We start from the raw sequence: 20,821 nt of genomic DNA on the forward strand, positions 1-20,821 counted from the left end.
TCAGTTCTGTTTTACTTTTTGGGATTTTGTTTTCTTTTATTTTATCTCCTTTCTTATCACATATAACTTGTTATATTTAGTTATGATGATCTGGATATCCAGATATTCATGTACATGTTTTCCTATATATATATGGTACCTGATAGCTCTGTTGGGAGAAGTCCAAATTTACTTTATGAATATCTTCATGAGGAAACAGATATAATTCATGGGCCTCTCTACCAGAAACAATTCAGACATCTATGCATCATTCTGTTTTGGAAACTCATGCTATATTTGTACATTTATTTCTGGTTGTTTTCCCAGCCACTGGGTTTGAAGTTCCTCATTAGCCAGTTTGCTGTAGGCTTATCTAAACAAGATGAGGTTGAAGCTTATTTGAAAACTGGAAAAGTTCTTGCCTTTATTCTTTGTTTAGTTCAGATTTACTTCTTCTTGCTTTTTATTTCTTTGTTTCTTTTTATTTTATTTTACTTTTTCTAGTCCTCAAAAAGTTTCACACAGTTAGATTTAGACCTAGATGTTATTATAGGAATGGAATGAGACACAGTAAGGCATTAAATATTTCTTTAATTATGTTCTCAATGTCATTGAAAGTACATTTTTACTTATCTATAACAATTTTAAAAATATAACTTTTGTAAACAGGAGTGTGTGCCGGTAAGAGGTGACATGCCTGGTGTAGTAGCAATCCGGGTTTAGTTTCCAGTAGATCCTTACTGCGTATCCTTGCTGTCAAGTTGTGCTTAAGCCTGCAAAGTAAACATTAATCTCTACTTCACAGGAATAACCAATGTTTCCAATTCTACTTTAAAACATACGCTTTAGTTGAATTTAGAGGTAAACCTTACTTTCCTTCTAGCTAGGGACCTAGCTAGTTGCTATAGACAGAGGTAGATGGCAGAAGTACCATTCCCATAACCATGTTATTTACAAATATTTTATAACTTTTTTTAGTACTATATTGTTGATATGAACTAGGGGTTAGTAGCACATGTTTTTGTTTTTCTTATCTCTAAGTGACCAATTTTCATCTACTGCAGTACATGATAAGAATATATTGCCATGGATTGAATAGAGTTAAATGAGAGAAAGTGAAATTGGAATGAGACCTCTTAAATTCAGTTATGTTCACCATATGGTAAGAATGATTATTATGCAATTTACAAAGGTAAAGTATTGTTTTAAGATAAAACATTTAGAAAAGCCTTCCTAGAACTCCAAATGCCTTTAAAAAATTCATCCAAATTCCTAATCCCTGAAATGCCTTTTTGACCATTAATCAAGCCATACTGGCTTTTGCCCTTCACATTTTTCTTCCGACTAATCCACAGAAACAAGCAAATAAATTACACATTAAAATTTATGAGTACAAGTTTTTCCTTCCTTCTAACTGATGTGTGTGATTTTCCCTGGAGAAATTCCCTCCTGCATAAGAAATTAAAGCTTTTAAGCAGAGAATAGTTCCACTGTCAGAAAGAAAAACAAAACCATTGCCATAACCATGTTATTATAATATATTTCATAGTTTTGAATACTATGCTGTCCATATGAATGAGGGCTTAGTAGCATATATAACCAGAGTTAGCTCCTGACTGTTGCAGTATAATACAGGTCGAAAAATCATTTTGTAGTTTAAATGTTTTTTTTCTGCCAGCAAGAAAATTTAGTGATGGTTTATTGTGCAAAGAAGCCTCAAAAGAAACAAAACTCTCAAAGCAGCAAACCTTTCAGTTCTTTTGCTCCCCTGGCAGTTGAAATTAACACTTGCAGAGTCTGCAAAGACTTTGGTTTCCAGTCCAATCAACCGCATTTGAACGAGATTATCTGTTTATAGTGAAAGGACAGAAAAAGACAGACTCATGACTTGAGAAGACTGTCTTGATTTAGAGGAAAATTTTCTTCAGTTTCTAAAGACTTTTCAAAACCCAAAGATAGGTTGTTATTTTAGTCAAGAGTAACACTTTGAGGTCAAAATGGACCTTCTGAAAACCACAAAGACGAAGATGTCTGTGGCATTGTAAACTCCTGCTTACCTGATAAGTTACAATGGTATTGCTGATGGAAGTTACTGCAGCATACTTGCTAACATCATTTTTGCATAATAAGCTTTTCAAAACCAGATTATTTATGCAGAAAAGTGAGGACTTTATCTTGGCTTCCAAGAATATATCCAGTGCACAGTTATCTGCTACACTATAAATACACATTTTTGCAAGTGAAAGAAAGCATAATTGTCTACTGCCAGTAGAGCTGATTGTGAAAAAGATAGTGATTTTTTTTTTGGGTCACATCAAGATGAAGCCTTGATTAGTTCTATATTAAGCCAAACCAAGCTTTGCTTCAAACATTTCAGCCAAGAAAGCCTTAGTTTTAACATAATGTATGTAAGAATGTTATCTATACATTCCCAATGTGATTTCTCCAGTCATAGAGTGCTACAAAGGAAGGACAAGGTCATGGCTGCTAAAATTTCACCTGCTGCGCACCCAACATTTTAAGAATGTAAATCTGATTGTAGGCCCCTAGCAACGAGCTTTAACAAAACAGAAAGCAGCAGAGTAACATTCTGTTTGCAATCAACCTGTTTAACGCAATTATACCTAACAGTTGCTTAGGTAGGTTCATTCTTCTAAATGACAGAACAAGGGGCACTACTTTTTATTTGAATTACCTGGCAAACAGCTTTACTGAGATCAGCTGGATATTATTCATAGAAGAAATAAAATTTAAAAAAAAATCCTAATTATAGATTAGGTTTGAGTCAGCCCTGCAATAAACTGGCAAATAGTTTTATTCTATACAGCACAAAACAAGAAAAGTTCACTTTTTCTGATTAGAAAAAATAAAAAAAAAAAAAGCATGAAAAATACAATATTAGAAGTTACTAGAAAGCTTGTATTTTCTCATTTTATCTTCAAGACAGCTTACCTGGAGGACTTGACTTTTCCAAACTAGGGGGTATTTTAAGACTGGATTATCAGAGGAATTACATAGACTTTTATTTAGCAGCCAGACACAAAGGTATTATTTAGAAGAGAAATGCAATCTGTTTGTAAAAAGCATTTCTACTGAGTCTTAAAACTACAGTATTCAGAATATAACTCCCACTTTGGCCGTGGCTGCTTAGCTCCAACTTTTCAATTTCAAGGTAAATTTGATTTTTCTTTGCAAAGCAAAGGTTTTCCATGTTCCGCAATGTTCAGAAGAGAGCCGTCTCTGCTCCAGAAATGAGTACTGATGCTTTCACTGGAACCTTCAAGTTGTAGTCAGTGTCTGGATAAGTTGAAAAAATGCAGTCTGTCTTGAGTTAGTTGCTGAGCTTTCACCCAGAAAGAGATTTAATGGACTCAAGAGATAGCGCAGCTTCATGCATTTTGAGGGAAAATAGTTTTTTGGAAAAAGGGGCTTTGTTTTTGAAATAACTCAGTGGCACTTCAGGGCAGGTTGGGAATAGAAAGGTCTTTCATGTCAAAAAAAAAAAAAGATAGAAAAAGGAATGGATAGCCAAATAATTGCATAAATTTATTTGACATATCTAAATTCTCAGCTTGACTATAGACAGATAGAATTGCATATCTGGAAAAAAAAAAAAAAAGTACATTCATTTTCTACCTTTTAGTCTTTCCAGGTCTGCTTTAAAGACTGAAAAATTTCAGCAAAGCCACCAAGATTTTGGATGTTTAGTCTAAGCCAAAATTTACTGCCAAAATGTTGATTCCTAGCTCACGACAAGTATTGGAAAAAAAGCATGACCTGAATTGGTACTACTTGTTCTCATAATCTAGAAGAGGAAGGTGGGGAGGGTTTGTTATTTTGCTTTGTTTGTTTGTTTGAAAACTTAAATATGAAAATTGCCAATGACTGTGGGAATGGGTACTCATAATAGCAGCATTTTGTATTTCTCTTCACAAGCCTAATCAAAGTATCTGATTATAACCCTTCCCTTAGTACTTCATGCATTGTCTCCTTGAGAGCACAATAGATGTAATTTTACTCTTTCAGACTAAACGATTTTCATGCTAATTTCATTGCCGTTATCCATCCCACACGTGGTGCTTTTCTATATAAATGTGTCTGACCCATGGCTTCTAACTAGCAGTCTGAAAAAAAGTAGCTTTCAAACACAATAAAAGGTAGAAGTCATAGCAAGGAGAGTTAATAACAGAAAGTACAGATATAAAGGCACATCTTGGACAGCACAAATTTGTTAAACAGAAGCTGAGTTAGAGGAGGATTACAAAACCATACTTGATTACTCTTCACTTGAAATAATTCTTGTAAGCATATCATATATATTAACTCCTGCTAGATAATTCTGCATATCAACAATTTCATTTACATAAATGTCTGAGGTGTCACAGGTGTCTCTGTGTCTGAAATTTGTGATTCACCTTTGTCTCTGCTCAAGTATTACAACTATGGAAAAAAATTATAAGGTAGCTGAAACATTAAGAGAGCACATCCTTGGAAGGCAGCGGAAAACAGCAGTCCAGTTGAAGCATTCTACTGGTAGTCATGTAAGAATGCTCAATGTTACTGCTTAGACATAATCACAGAATATCTCTTTAAGTACAAACATTGACTTCTTCTAAAACGTAAAGACGATAAAGTAGAGTGGTACAAAAACAGTGTGGAAGTACATGGCAAGTTATAACATGCATGTAACAAAACCAATTTTGTTTGTTTATTCACTATTCAGCTATGAAAAAATGAAAGAAAATTAAGCTGGAAAGGACCCCAATTCTAGAGGAATTCAAAAATTCAGGATCCCCTTCACAACACATGAAGTTCCTGTGGAGCAGTTAACTTTTGCTTTTCCCCAACAGTGTGAAGCATCACAGCTACCTTGGCATTCCCAGCTGGGACCTGTCTCCTGCAGTTAACCACCTGTATTTATTCAGATCCTTTCTTGTAAGAGAGACCCTCACCTGATAGCAGCCCTCCAGTACATAAAGGGGGCCAGGAAAGTTGAGGAGGGACTCTTTGTCAGGGGGTGTAGTGATAGGACAAGGACTGATGACTTTAAACTAAAAGAGGGTAGGTTTAGATTAGATTTAAGGAAGAAACTCTTTACTATGAGCATGGTGAGGCCCTGGCCCATGCTGCCCAGAGAAGCTGTGGATGCTCCATTCCTGGGAGTGTTCAAGTCCAGGCTGGATGGGGCTTTGGACAGCCTGGGCTGGTGGAAGGTGTCCCTGCCCACGGCAGGGGGCTTGGGATTAAATGATCCTTAAGGTCCCTTCCAACCCAAACCATTCTATGATTCTATGGTCTATGAAAATTGTAACATTCTTCAATATACAAAACATTCTTTGAACGTCATTCGTGCAGTGTTTGGTTGCTATTTAAAAGGCTTTGTCAGAAAGACTGAGTCAGATATGGAACCCAGGATTGTACTGGAATACAGTTTTAAATTACTTCCTACTGATCTGATAAACAAACCCTCCCTTACTATAGAGTGCCAGTTTATTGTATTTTGCAATCATGACAGCAAACTCATTGTGAATGTATTATTTTTTTCCCCAAAGCATAACTTTTCATGAAGGAAACCTTTGCTTTACATCAAGACAAACCTGAATTGTTTGATAGACCAAGTCAAAGCCATCCAGCCTCAGCTTTCATCCTTCAGTTCAGTTGAAGTTTCAGGTTATCTTGAAGCAAACACCACATCGCATCAGATGGACTTGGACCGCAGCAGAGCTAATACAACCTGCCTTGCCCGGGGTTGTGTCCAGTCTCCAGGGGATCCTGTAGTTCCTGCTGGCAGTGGTGTGCTGCCCATCGGTGACTGTGAGTGTGCAGAGCGGGAAGCTAGCCTGGATGGATGCAAATTGCTGCCTGCCCCTTTGGTGTGCCAGCCAGCTGAAATTGTTTGGTGTTGTGAATTTAGGAAACAAGAGGAATAGATCCTGTCTTGAATGATGTCTTCATTCACAGCAATTGGCAGCATGTCATAACCACCATACCCTGTGAGGGTTTGGTGTGCCTCTGATATTCCCAATCCTAATTTTCTTGCTGCTTTCCCATTGTGCAGTGGGAATGTCTTTCTGTTCCTGTTTCTATAGAACCATTTATTGTCTATTTAGGTTTTCTAGCTTGAGCATGGACCAAAGCCAGCCATGCTTTTTCTTTATTCTTGGTCCTTCCCTTTCAGAGGACTTTCAGGAGAGCAGTCCTTGCACCCCCTCTCATGGCCTGGGTGAACGTCTAAGCAAAGCTTGGAAACAACGAGGTGTCCCAGAGCCCTCGTAGGCCCCGTGTGAAACTCACTATCTAGTCCATAGATGGGGCGGTTGTCATGGAAACAAAACTACATGGAAATACTAAAAATAAAGCTGGCCAGACAAGCTTGATAGTTTTTTAGGCAGAAAATCAAAGTGAGGGAGTGCCACGGATATACTTGGATTTCAGACAAGCATTTGATAAGGTAGCATATGATAGTCTAGGGAGAAAATTAAATCAATTTGGCTTAGACAACAACATAATTAGCCCAATCAGAAACTGGTTTGTGAGCTACTGACAATGGAAAATTATAAATAATTCATTAAGGAGAGAGAAATTGGCTGGTAATGTCCCACAAGAATTGGTATTTGGCTACCTGACTGATGTCTGGATAAATATACCTAGAAAATTGCATAAAGAACAAGGAGTTTTCCAAGACACACTTAGAGGAAAGAACAATTTGGACTGATTCACTAAAGTAGTGACTAACAAATATGAATCACCATACTAATTGCTGTGAGTAGTGTGTGTTGAGGGGAGACTGATGAGAACGCATGACCAAATTTTCCAGCCTTTCCAACCCAAACACTTTGGGCTTTTGCCTGCCAGTGCAACCTTTATGCAGGTAAGCCTGATTTTACATGGCTCCTTCCAGCAGAATTGGGATAATGGCTCAAAGAACTGGGCTTTAGTTTTATTGGATGGAGAATCAAAAAAATCCTTCACTCACACTTTTCTCACCTTCAGACCTACATTTCCCAACATCTCCTTCAATATCAACCATATTGAGTAGCAGCATAACAGCAGGCCAGCACATCAGGTCCCTGGGCTGGTATCCAGCCATGTTAGAGAACACACAAACCTCTTCTCCATTATCAGGTAGCTCAATATATAACAGCAACTTTATTCAGAGGTGTGAACATGCATGATTAAGCTAGACTACTGCTAGGAATGTCTATAACAGAAAAAGTAATTATTTTATTTTACCTTCTTAATAACAAGAATATTGTTACTGTCTGATCTCCTGTAGTGACACCTTTACTGCAGAGAGCACAGTGCTAATAAGGTATTACACAGAAACATTTAGGATGGCTGTAGTTATTCAGTCTCTCACACTATTATTAATCATTGAAGTCATCCAACTTTTGCAAACATCAACTTAAAATAAGCACCAGCAGCCAAACTTATAAATACTTCAGAAGTCAAGACTTGTTTATATTTGAAAATGTGGTGGAATAGTCAGAATAGCTGTTTCAATGTAAACCCTCAAACCACTATTTTCTTAAACAGCTATTTCACTTAATTTTTGAAGATAGGCAACCTCTGAGTCATCAAAATTGTCTCCCCTGTCACTGAACAGGGTTTTTCAGATAGCCAGTTTTATTTTAGATCTTTTCCTCATAGTCTGCTGATTTATCTATTATTCACGTAACTGCATCTTCCTCTGTCCTTGAATTATTTAAACTGTTGTGCATCTGGAAAAACACTCTTTCCACTCTTTCCAGTCAGATCCTATTATAAGTAGATATTTGCGTCTAATCACAGGTATTAGTGAACCTAGAGACTTAATATATCTAGTATTATGATCTTTCTTGGATGCAAAACCCCATCAATACTATTTATAAAATACTTAGAGCTTTCAAGTTACATTTTATTTGGCAATAATTTTTTCCTTGTTGTTGTTATGAAACCAGACTGGCTGTGCTAAGACCAGGTTCTCCCACAAATTGACCTATAGAACCTTGGGCTGAAGACAAAATTTATATTTGTGAATTAAAACTGCCATCTTAATGAGAATATTATTGAGTTATTACCCTAATGCTCAATAACCCATTTCTTGGAGATATTTTAAATATGAATCAATAGCTGATTCCCCTGAGATCAAATAAGTTAAGGAACTGAATGATGCAAACAAAATCTATTTCAAATTAAATTTGGGAGGCGAGTTGGTTATCAGGACACAGAGCTACCCAATGCACAGCCTCTGCATTAAGACCCTGTCTCCTGGAGGACCATGGCCCATCCATCTCTCTACTGCAGGCAAGTGGGCAAGGAGCATCCTGCTCAGCACATGCTCCTCCAAACCCACCTTGCATGAAGAAGGGGTTCTTTTTTCCTAGTAGCTCTGAAGTTTTAAATTCCATTGCACTGAATCAATCTCATAGGGTTTGATGTCAGTACATAGGGGGTCAGATCTGCATGCAGTACTCCAGCAGGGTCCCAGCCACAACCTGCACAACGTCATTAAAGCTACTCTGTCTCTAAAGAAAGTACACAGCCTACAGCAATCCTACCACTGCCTTTCATTTCTGATGGGTGCACCATAACAACAGATCAAAGTCATTCTATAATCAACTAATTCAGCTGGATTTCTTTTTATTTCAGTGCAAAGAAGAGATAAACAACAGCCAGTGAACTCGTTTGTATTATCCATATTATACCTGTACAGTGCACGTTCAGCTCTGCTCCCAAACGTGCTACTTCTGCACTGAAAAAAGCAGTTAAAAACCTCAGGACCACTGCAACCAACCTACACAAAAATCCAAAGCAGACTGAAGGTGAAGGCTACACAAAAAAAAAAAAAAAGTAAAACAAGAAACCTTATTTATAGCAAGTCACAAAGTGCAGTTTATTGTGGTGTTTTATCCTCCTATGCCACACATTATTGTACATACAATAGCAATGTGCATGTAATAACGTAGTTTATTTATAATCTCACAAAGGTGCATTAATGTAAATGAACTGTGAAGTATTAGGAAAAAAAAAAAGTTAAATGTACTAAATATTAGCATTCCATTTCCACAGCCCTGGATTCAAAGGTGTTCGGATATTTTAAGTAGAAATATAAATAATTCAGTGTTGTATAATATAATACAGAAAAATTCTGGAGGAAAGTGCTATTGTGATGTTGCTTTATAATTAGGAAAACATTTTGAAATTAGCTTCCTTTATGGCATGAGTAGTTGTGAGTATGAAAAGAAATGCATTTTGGCTTTCAAAGCAAATTATGCCCTCATCTTAGAGCACAAATTGATGTAGGTCAGTCTGCAGTTCTCATGCACTTGTGTGATTCTCTGAGGTATGTGTATCCAGCATGGCAGAAACAGGTTTAATTTCAAAAAATATTATTGTTTTCACTGACATTTTCAAAAAGCTTGGAAGTATTTGTATCCTGAGTAGTCCATTTTAGGAGAAAATCTAAACCTCTGGGTCTTAACGTTGCCTGAAAACTCTCTTATCAGTGCCTATGTTACCAGCCGTAATCCAACCAGAACTTTCACTGTTGAACTAAAGAAGGAAAACAAGGATTTCTATTTTAAGAGACTCATGAACCTTGTTGGAATTAAAATACACTGCAAATGTAACCCCTGAAGTTACAAGGAGTCTTTTAAATTGCTTTCTGAAGTTTTAATGGAGCTGCAAATATGAATAAACTTACTGAAATTCTGTTGAGTCTTTTTAGCCTAAAATTCAATTTCCCTGCATATTTTTTTTTGCCAAAAGGGTAGAAGGTGACAATCAACACCTGAAGAGAGTTTCAAACCTGAAGGCACTCACAAGTCCCCTGCCAAGTAGGCTTACAGCCAACAGCACGTTATTTTTAGCAGAGAAGAACCAACATCAGACTTCTGCTTAAAGTCTGAGTTTTCCCAAATTTGAGGCATACCCGTAGTTTTGCTCTGAACTTTTCATTCCTCCCATAATACAGAAAGAACAGTTTGCTTAAGTGCCTGGATCAGACTGAAACTGAAAGTTTTTACCATCTTGCAGTGAGAAGAATGACACTGTTACTAAATACTAGTGCTGTGCTTTAAAAATGGAACAAAACCATCAATGCCTCCCACCCCAGGAAATTCAGAAATGAATGGTGGGATACACATTTGAAACAGAACTGTCATTGCTATAAAACTTCATTTCAATTTATCAATTATGCTGGAAAGAAGAGAATCCTAATTCCTAATCTGTGCTGCTTGTTTCAAGCTGAGCAGCTTAGTTTTTGCTACTGGAAAATCTTTCCTCATTGCTTGTGACGTCTGTGTTCCAGAATAGTAATATATGGGCAACAATTTGCCCTAACCAGCTTTATTCCTGGTGTATCTGTAACAACATCCACCTCATCCTTTTCAGGCTTTTTTAACTGCATCCAATGAACAGTTAAGCAATTTTTCCTTTTTAGGCTGTCTCCCTAAAGACAGAGATAGAAGACAGGAGAGACAGGAAGGATGGAAAAGAAACAAAATGAGGAGAACCTTCACGGAAACACGATTGCTCATGTGCACCATATGTGAACTATGGCATAAAGTGAATGAATCAAATTTTGCGTTGCCATATTATACTTCATCAAGAAGCATCGCACACTACAAAACGTGGCCTGGGAGGAAACAAGAGTACATTGGTTCATCGTAACAGAGCAGCTGGGGCAGTGCAATGAGAAGCAAAATGAATTAGAAAGTTCTGCTAAGGACCCAGAATGGCTCTGGCTCCTGCTGTCTGTCGCCTCCAGGAAGAGTATCTCCATGCTCTGCAGTATGATTCAGGATACAGTATTTGCTGTGGTCCCATTTTACAGGTATGGAGACTGAGCTCTGGAAAAGCTAAAGAATTTGCTCAGAAACTTGACCCATTCCTCAAATCTTCCTTATGCTTCCTTATCCTCATTTATATATTCCAAGAGAAAGCTGACAAATTCTGATATGTTTTTCCCTTTATGCTCATCTCACCACATCTTGTCCTCTTTCCTGTGCTTTTCCCTAGTCTCTAGTTCTTGACTTCAGTAAATAAACTCTCCTACCTTTCTAACTGTTCCTTCAGAAAGTTCTTCTGTGAATCTTTGTCCTCTTCCATCCCCCTCTGGGGATTCCCTACAGCTATATTTTCTGTGTACATCTTATCTAAGTAAATGTCATCTACAAACATAAATTCTTCCCTTGTTCCTATGCCTCACTTCTACATCTGTATTCTGTCCCTATGGATGGGATTCATATCTACAAATATAGATATTTCTGAATCAACAAAAACAGGCTCTCTGTGTAGTCTGAAAATCAAGCCAATAATATTCAAAGAACTGTAGGGTTCACATCATCCTACTGCTGAAGAGCATCTCTAAGATAAAGCACCTGAATGATATCCAAAATGTCCTTGTTTTTGTTTACTGTAAAGGGTAATATCTGTATTGTAGCTATATAAATGTAGGTGAGATTAAATTTACTCTTTTTTCCAAACTAAAATCCTAGTCTGTCTCTAACACTTTGTAGATGCTTAGGTTCAACATGGCTAATTTAAAACTAACATTCTCCCTGGTATTTTTCTGCTTGTTCTTGTGGACAGACATATCAAGCATTTGGTTACACAAGACCATAGCCTGACCTTCATGTTCTTGAGCACTCAGTCTAAGCCTTACAGTGTCTTTCTGTCTGCCATCTCTAAATACACCATTTCTGATTCATTCACGCAGCTAATATTTCAGTACTTGAAGAGGACTTATAAAAAAGATAGGGAGCAACTCTTTGCTTAATCAGATAATGACAGGATGAGGGGGAATGATTTTAAACTAAAAGAGAGGAGATTTAAATTAGAAGTTAGGAGGAAATTCTTCACTCATAGGGTGGTGAGGCACTGCAACAGGTTGCTCAGAGAAGCTGTGGATGCCCCATCCCTGGGGGTGTTCAAGACCAGGTAAGATGAGGCCCTGAACAACCTGATCTAGTGGCATCCCTGCCTATAGCAGGGAGGTTGGAACTGGATGGTCTTTGAGGTCCCTTCCAACCCAAGCCATTCTATGATTCTGTGATAAGATTGTCATCAGATTCTTCTCTCATGAATGTAGCATGCTTTTCTTGGGCCTGAGTAAGTCCCTTGTCTTGCATATATACCAAGAATATCTTTGCAAGGATAATTTTTCAAGTCTGTTTATCGATGCCACTAGTCTCTTTCTGTTTCTCTCTGAAGTTCCTCATCTCTATCATATCCAAGAAAGGCTTTTGAGGACCTTCCCAGCCAATAATATCTTTTTTTTTTTTCCTTTTTCTTTTTTTTTCTCCTCTGAAGCCAACTTCAATCTTTGTTCAGAGGATGTGGCTAGCCTGTACTTGGCCAGATTTTCAAATAGCAGCTTAGTGCTTTCTTTCCAGATGCCGCTCATGTTTGAGAGCAGCCTCCTACAAATATGTGCAAAACTTACCAATTTATCTTCAAAATCTTTCCTAAACTTTCCTTTTCCACTATGATTCAACAGACCTTTGGTTATTTTGGTAATTTCATGGGATCACCATCCTCTGCCTTGTTTTCATGCACTTAACTGAATTTTATTGATCTGCTGCCTCTTCCTGCAGGTTAGATTCCAAGTTTTCAGGGCTTTAACCACGTTTCTGTTCTTTTATTATTATTATTATTATTTTCTGTACAGAGCCTACAACATCAAAGTCCCAGCATGTGCATTCAAGTAGACCACATAAGCTCCTCCAACTCAGCAAATGTGTCAGACTGCAGACAATTTTTCTACTAGAAGTATTCATCAGACACAAGGATTTTGACCAACATGTTCATGAAGCATCTATATTATGCCATAATTGATTTATTTATACTTATTTCTTTTCCCAGCAGAAAACAACTTACCCTTGCAGAGCATAAGAGACTGTCAATTTACAGAACAGTTTTAAAAGTATAAATGATTTGTCGTAAGACAATAGGCAATAAGGGAAAGGATATTTATGTATTAATATGACTGTCAGGCACAAGGGAAGGAAAGGAAACCCCACTTGTTTATTTAATTATTTTTACTTGGCTTTATATTGCATTCTTAATTAACCAAATCCAATAACAACAAAAAGCCCCTGTGAATATTCTCCAGTTAGGTTGGAGGTATAAGGACATTTTGCAGGTGGATTTTCTAAAATAATTTCCCTTGTGGAAATAAAGCTTTTAGTGCATAGTGCATTGAGGCAAAACAAAGATAGAGACCGATGCTTTTAAAGTGTTTCTTAAGTGGACAAATGGCTTTTGTTACACAGTAGAGACTCAAAGTGTTATTTTGTAAAATCTGTGCAAAAGCTGTCATCCAACCTTACCTGGGGGAGCTGGAGTTTCAATTCCCTCTTGTGTTACCAATTCTGGGCAGCAGCAGGTTCTGAAAAATACAAAGTGATCCTCACACAGAATCATTAAGGTGCTACTTCAGTGGTGAACAAATGCTGAACATGGCTAGTAAAAGGAGCTAATTGAAGGTGAACTGAATGATGGAAAAAAAATAATAAAATCCATTCCTTAGCTAGCTCCAACTGTTGAAAGTGCTAGTTCAAACAATCAAAAAAATTAGTAAGAGACTAAAAGGAAGTATTTGTAATATTGGCACAAGAAAGACACTGTGCTTCACTCCTCCCTCTGTCTACTTCAAAAGCACTATGCCTTGCTAAATCTGTTTTATTTCTCCTCCTGTGCTACTTGGAAAGGTCTGATTACCAAGTAGACAGTAGTTATTTCTCTTTCCTTTAGTTCTGCAATGTGTCTATACAGGTGTAATGATGCTTTCAACCTCATTATTTCCACTTTATCTCAAGACTTACTGCTGAAAACAAGATGAATTCAAAACAAAGATGTGTCCTGTTCTCCTCTACAAATGAAGCACAGATGATAAACTGAAGCGATTGTAAGATGAAGGCTGCTATAAAGAAATGAAATAAAATTCCTTTTAAAAGAAATCAAAACATATTAAGGCAACAAATGTATGGCAGAAAGATATAGAACTAAAATAACCATATGTTTGCCTGGAAGGAAACTCACAAAGAGGAAATATCCACTTCTTCTGAAATACATAATCTAAAAAGTACGAATAATAAAATGCTCCTGACATGATAATAGGGCCATTGCATGTTTTCACAGTAGACTAAATTTACAATTGCCCTAGTACAATAGATGCCATTTTCAGATTTAACTTGTTTAGATTTTTCCTTACAGTAACCTTTCTGAGCCCTTAAGTGGAGGTAAGTAATGATAACCTAGAGTACTGTGTTCAGCTCTGGGGATCCCAACACAAGAAGGACATGGACTTGGAGCAAGTCCAAAGGAGGGCCATGAGGATCACCAGGTGTCTGAAACACCTCTCCTACAAAGACAGGCTGAGGGAGTTGGGGTTGTTCAGCCTGGAGAAGAGAAGGCTCTGGGGAGACCTTACAACAGCCTGACAGGGCCTAAAGGGGGCCTACAGGAAAGCTGGGGAGGGACTCTGTGTCAGGGGGTGCGGTGATAGGGCAAGGAGTGATGACTTTAAACTAAAAGAGGGTAGGTTTAGATCACCTTTAAGAAACTCTTTACTATGAGTATGGTGAGGCCCTGTCCCAGGCTGCCCAGAGGAGCTGTGGCTGCCCCATCCCTGGCAGTGCCCAAGGCCAGGCTGGATGGGGCTGGGGGCAGCCTGGGCTGCTGGGAGGGGTCCCTGCCCATGGCAGAGGGGTTAGAGCTGGATGGGCTTTAAGGTTCTTTCCAACTCAAACCATTCTAGGATTCTAGGATTCTACAAAGTGTTTTTTTTTTTAATCACAAATGCGAACTCCATGTTCTTAAATTTAGCATCATATTCAGTGGGCGTGGGTAATAATGTGAATATCGGTGCTTTAAGAGGTGTAAAAACGTGCATAATGTCAAAGAATTTGAAGGTTATTTGGTTCTGATAAGAAAAGACGGACAATTTTCAAAGAGGAAAATCAATTACGATAATTTGAAATTGAAAGCAACCTTGTGAATCTAATAGCTCAGAAAGAAAGGGTGAGATTAAATGTAATTTTTATAGTGTAATTACTATCCCATACTCTTTTCTTGTTATACTTTTTGTTAATCTTATTGTTCATGTGCAGGTATTGAAGTCTGACTACATTCCCTGGATGCTGAGAACCAGTTTGAATCCAGAGAAATTAGCCAAACTCTGAGTTGAGCTTCCAAGTCAGCTGGGGAAATGTTCTCAAGTGACTACATGGAGGTACTGTGGAGAACCACAAGTGTAGCAGTAACCTGAGGACATCTCAATTATGAAGAGAAAATATAACTTAGACAATTTTAACCTCCTTCAGAAATGCTGCTTGGTGTTTACTGTTTCTTCTCTTGTGTATCAGCACTGCAACCCTTTGGAAAAATTAATGCCCAGAAGATTGAAGGGATTTGAATTTGAGCTTGAACCCCAATTCTGTTTTGAATCATTCATAGCTTGTTCCTGCAGGTCAGGACTGAGTTCACATTAATTTCAGGTAAGGAGCTATCTACAAAAGCCCTCTGGTGTTAGATGTTATGTGCCAACTGAATAAAGATTAGACAGACATCCAGCAGGGAAAGACCTACAAGTCCATTTATCTCTCCAGTGGCAAAAACACTTTTACATGTGAGGGCTCCACTGGGCAAAACTTGAGGATGCCTTCAGGAATCAAAAGATCTCAGGAGTTAGATGGCTTCTTGGTAGACCACTCAGGAACTCATAAACACATGAGTTGCGCTTAAGCTCCTTTGCGTGATATACCGTCACTGAAGCAAGGAACCAGAAAAAAATGAGTCTAGATTAAATGATGATTTTGAAGTCCCCAATCCCAGATCCAGGTACTGGAAACCTTCCCACCATGTAAAAGCAGAGCCCAAAACTATAAGAATACACCAAACTACAGCAATAAGATGCAGCAGGTGGTAAGTCTCAGTTTGTTGTTCCCCTTTCATTGAATTGTTCTTATCTATAGGCATCCTGTATTTAATGGGGGTGTTTCTTTTTACAAACACATTTCTAATTAGCCTCTCAGTAGAGCTCGCGTTGGCACCCCAAGGTTGTAGCAGACTATATGTGACTTCAGTTCTTTTATATTACCATTATGAAGCAGAGTGGCAGGAGGCCAGCAAGTCGTGAATAGGGGGGCAATAGAGCTAATTACAGCTAACTGCAAGCTGAGCAGTTAGCAGAACAAAAATTCACTTTCATGGCTGAGCCCCATCCTGAATTTCACTTCAATGCAACCTGTTCTGAAAAGCAAAAAGTTGGAACATAGCAAAGTCCTTGCCAGGACAGTTCCTTGTGCATCATTTTACTGACTTTTCTGATTACAAGTTTCATGCATTGGTGCAAATGACAGGACTTACAGTATTCTGCACACCTCCAACTGACATCCTGGTTTACTACCCAATACAACTCTCCTTCGTTGTCATGCATATTAAATCAAACACACACACAGAAAAAAAAAAAAAAAAAAAAAAAACTCTATGCCACTAATTTTTCTCTAGAAGAATCCAGGAGTTTATTATTACCACTGATTTTAAAAAAAAAAAGCCCTAAAAAATAAAATAAAATAAAATAAAATAAAATAAAATAAAATAAAATAAAATAAAAAACATAAAATAAAATAACATAAAATAACATAAAATAAAAAGCACAGGATAAGGATAACAAAGTTATATCTTGGGCCAATAGGCACAGAAATTGCAGATTTGCTGGGCTGGAGCCTCATGCCACAACCCTATCCTTTCCTCAACACAGAGCAGGGTCTACAGCAATCCTGCCTGCTCAGAGGAGTTGAACCTCCTGGTGAACTCCCTCACTGACATATTCTGGCTCCAATGCTCATGAGTAGGCCCCATATTTGATAACCTAGAGGACTGGGCTTCTTTTAGTAGTTTTAAAAACCACAGGAATCCAGAAACACATCCTCTATTGCAATGAGACTTCAGGGCTAGAAAAACACTGCACAGTTTTCATCAAAAATCTTTAAAAAAGACGAGTCATTATTTGGCTTCCCTCCTACTGTCCTGAGTCCCTTCTTAAGGCCTCATGGGATATGTTTGCCATGCTTTGTGTTAAAAAAGTAAAGTCATTGTGAATATAAGAGGTATGGTTCAGTATCTTTGGTTGGTCACACACCCATACACATATTACATACACACCCATACACATAACCATATTAAACCAGTTATTGCAGTGGTTACAATGGGACTATTGGCTGAACTAAACCTATGAAAATGACTATTTGAGACCGTTTACAGGAGAACAAACAAACAACAACAAAACAAACAAAAAACACCAAAGGGAATGAATGCATATTCACCTTCTTTGCTATCTTTTAGACAGGCAGTAATAGCACATATAACAGTTTGACCTTGTAGTATTCGACCAAATAATGTGCTTTTTAATGATCAATATTTTTTAACATCAATCAGTGTTTCAGGCAGAAACAGAATATTCAGTGAGACCTGATTCAGGACATTTATTTTTATGAGCTTAATACCAGAACTTATCTGATTTTTTTTTTTTCTCAGAAATATTCAAACAAATGGAAAGCAGAGAATTCAATACAACTTTACGAAAGAATCAACGTTTATCATCCTCTAGACATAGTTGACAGGACCCTGGGAAACAGGACACTGCATAATGCAGTAACAGTGGGCACTGAAAAAATTACAATTTTGTTTTTGTGGTGAATAACCTGTAAATTAGTCCTTTCTTATATTAGATATGACTGTTATAAGTCCCTGGGGTATTTTAACTTGAGCTTTTTCTCTTTTTTTTTTTTTTTTCTTTTTTTTTTTTTTTTAAATCAGTGCCCTCTAGGCAGGATAACCGATTTTTCTGGAAAGTTTTCATTTACCTTTCCAAACAGAAACAGACAGGGCTGCAATTCCACAGCACACATTTTCATTTAAATAGTGTGCACAGGACTTTGTTAATGGAAGATTGCTCTTATTACTTCAAATGTTATTCCAGGTGAATTGAATCATTCAGTAGGAAAATTTGCATTTGTTTTCCTCCTTTTGGTGTGCTTGTCTGACAGGAAATGGCCATACTGCCAGGGTAGAATATAGCTTTTGGAAAACAGAGCAAGAAAGGAAAAAAAATGCTGCAGGTCTGGTTAGGAGTCTTGTCCTTATGAAAACTGAATCAAAATAGCCCTCCATCTGAATGTATCACAGAAGTACAATGAAGTATCATTCCCTACATTTTTTAAGCTACTGTTATATATAGGTAAAGAAAGGGGACATTACTGGGTTTATTTTTCTGTTTATCAAAAACTAGATAAAATACTTTACTGGAAGAACTAGGTTTCGAATGTAATCAAGAGTAAAAATAATTGTCTTCATTGAGAAAAACAGGCCTTTTTTCCTCTGTTTTGTGTTGATGAGTGCGTATGAGATATTCAAAGACACAGTTAAAAGGAGCAATTTTCAGCTTGACAAAAACCCACTACTGCAGGGGCAGATGGCTGACCTTGGCCAGTTCACCTCTTAGCAAAATTAGGCCTTTTTTCTATACCATGTTCCTTTCAGATAGCACCTACATTACTTACAGACAATAAAAGCTATGAAGAAACTGGTAGAAAAGCAGCCTATTTGCTTTTGAATAATCTACAATGTTTCCACTTCATCTTTACCAACAAATATATTTGAACGTACTTCTCTACATATTCTAGGATTTAATCCTCTTTGAAATATCTATATAAATTAATCACATAAATAAACAGCAAATATAGCAGTAAATACAGCTTAGAAACCCTGGCAAGGGATTTAAAGAATATTTATTGACTCTTTCTTGTTACCACAGGGCTGATGCCCAGGCTCAGTGAATGAAACAAGTAAATGTAGCAATAATAATAACACTCATGGATTCTCTTTTAGCTCCCCACAGCCCAGAAAAGGAAAATAAAGTAACCCAAGACTGGTTTATATATGATTTAGTTGTACTGAAAGATGTGTCATGGAACTTGGCAAACTTTCTCAGGTCACAGACTTTGTGACCGCAGTGCAATGTGAGCGGTTTAACTGATCGAAGTAAAAATAATCATTTCCTATCATTTAATCATAAAAAGTTCCTAAATAGACCACAGATAACTTCCCCAACATACTACAGAAATGCAATTCAGATTTTTTAAGCACGTGAAGTAAGAAGGCACACAGCTCTGTGGTTTTTTAGGATCAATTTGTATTTCCAAGCACAGCATCAGATTAGGTCATTCACTTCCATAAACTAAAGAGGAGAAACCTGGAGATGCTCCCTGGGCTGTGGAAAGCTCTTCCCTAGCAGTGTCATCCCTACCTTGGGGCTCTGCTAACCTAGTTTCTAAACTAAAGGAGGAAAAGCCACCTGGAATATGTTGGAGTTTAGGCTACTGTCTGGATTAATCCCATTGGAATAATGAAGTTAAGCTGTCCTGTACACCTTGAAAGATGTTATTATCTCCGCAGAGCCTTTCTCACTTTGAGAAGTCGATAATCATTGGCGTAATCACCTCACTGTGATTTGAGGACAGGTTGGGATTGCAGCTGCTTGCAAACCATGTAGAATGGGAAGGCTGGGAAAATTCATCTGGGCTTTAATTACAGACAAATTACTGCTAATGTTGAAAGACATTTAGCAACAAGCTTATCTGATGAAAATTTCTAGTCTTATTTATTTATTTCTAACAACTTTAAGTATTTCACAAGCAGCAGGATCAGTTCGGCCTGCATGTAAGAGCGTGATGACGGCCCTGTAAATCATCCAGAAATCATCTGCTTGGGACATTGATAAATAACAGGCCAACTACCCAGCCAGCTCTTGGAAGCAGAGCCCCTGCTTTGGAACAGTGTGAAACCACAAATACTATCCATGTGCAAACAAATGTGACTTGCAGTTTATCATTTATATTCGAGCCGCCCTGAAAATGTCTTTCCTCTTCCTGAATCATTAACTTGTCTGAAAAAAAATAGAATCAGACACATATTAGAGGAGGTCAATAGAAGAAAGTCAAATGACAAAAATTAAACAAAACAATAGGCTGTGTTATGTTTCCATGGAAAGGCAGCAAAGGAAAAAAAAAAAAAAAAAAAAGCCAAAAAAAGAATGCTGAAAGGATTAAACAGAACATAACCAATATTTCAGTAAGCAGTGGCATGTTTCGAAAATGTTTTCTGTGTCAGTAGCTGCAGATCTTAGGACAGGCAAGCAGGATGTGCTGGGGAGAGCTCACCCTCCTGAGGGCACCCCCTCCCCGCTATACAAAGATGTATTTATTTTGCAAATGGATTTGAAGATAGATTTTTTCATTTCTGAGGACTTCTGCATGCATTCAGAATTGTGTCAACCAAAGAGAAAAAGGGTATTTCCTACCGGAGTGACAGACAACCACTGCTGTCATTACAGCCAGAGGCTGCACGTGCAGCGCATGTCCTGAGAGACTGAAAACAGCTAAGTGGGTGCTTGCCTTTACATGGAGGCCTTGATGGAGCATCTAGGGCAGATTTCACAAAATATGTTAACCTGGTGTTTGCAGAAGAGGCAAACAATCTGCAACTGTGAAAACAGTATCAGTAGGCAAATATGAAAGGCAACCTTGAAAGGCAACCTTTGAACACATTGTGGTATCGAGACTGTGTGAAAACTGGACCTGACGTGACAGCATTTACTGTGTTATAGGCTTGTGCTACCCATTCTGGTTACACCAGGAAATCCTTTTTTTTTTTTTTTTTTTCCCAAGGTGCTGCTTTGACTTTGTATGTGGCATTAACACAATTATATTTTGAAGACACAGAGCACAGTTTGCATTTTTTCCACATGCACTCAGTTTTGGGGGCTATTTTTACCAAGAATTAAAGCCATAAAGTC

At 37.7% G+C, this 20,821-nt stretch overlaps 1 long non-coding RNA gene across 1 annotated transcript; it reads left to right on the top strand.

The window, feature by feature from the left end:
- Positions 1 to 5,599: 5,599 nt before the first annotated feature.
- LOC308188832 lies at positions 5,600 to 15,985 on the top strand. Its single transcript, XR_013945798.1, has 3 exons — positions 5,600 to 5,793; positions 9,730 to 10,795; positions 15,075 to 15,985. It is a non-coding gene; the product is annotated as an uncharacterized lncRNA (long non-coding RNA).
- Positions 15,986 to 20,821: the final 4,836 nt, after the last annotated feature.

This window comes from Anser brachyrhynchus (assembly GCF_964034855.1).
Source record: "Anser brachyrhynchus genome assembly, chromosome: 2".
NCBI lineage: Eukaryota > Metazoa > Chordata > Aves > Anseriformes > Anatidae > Anser > Anser brachyrhynchus.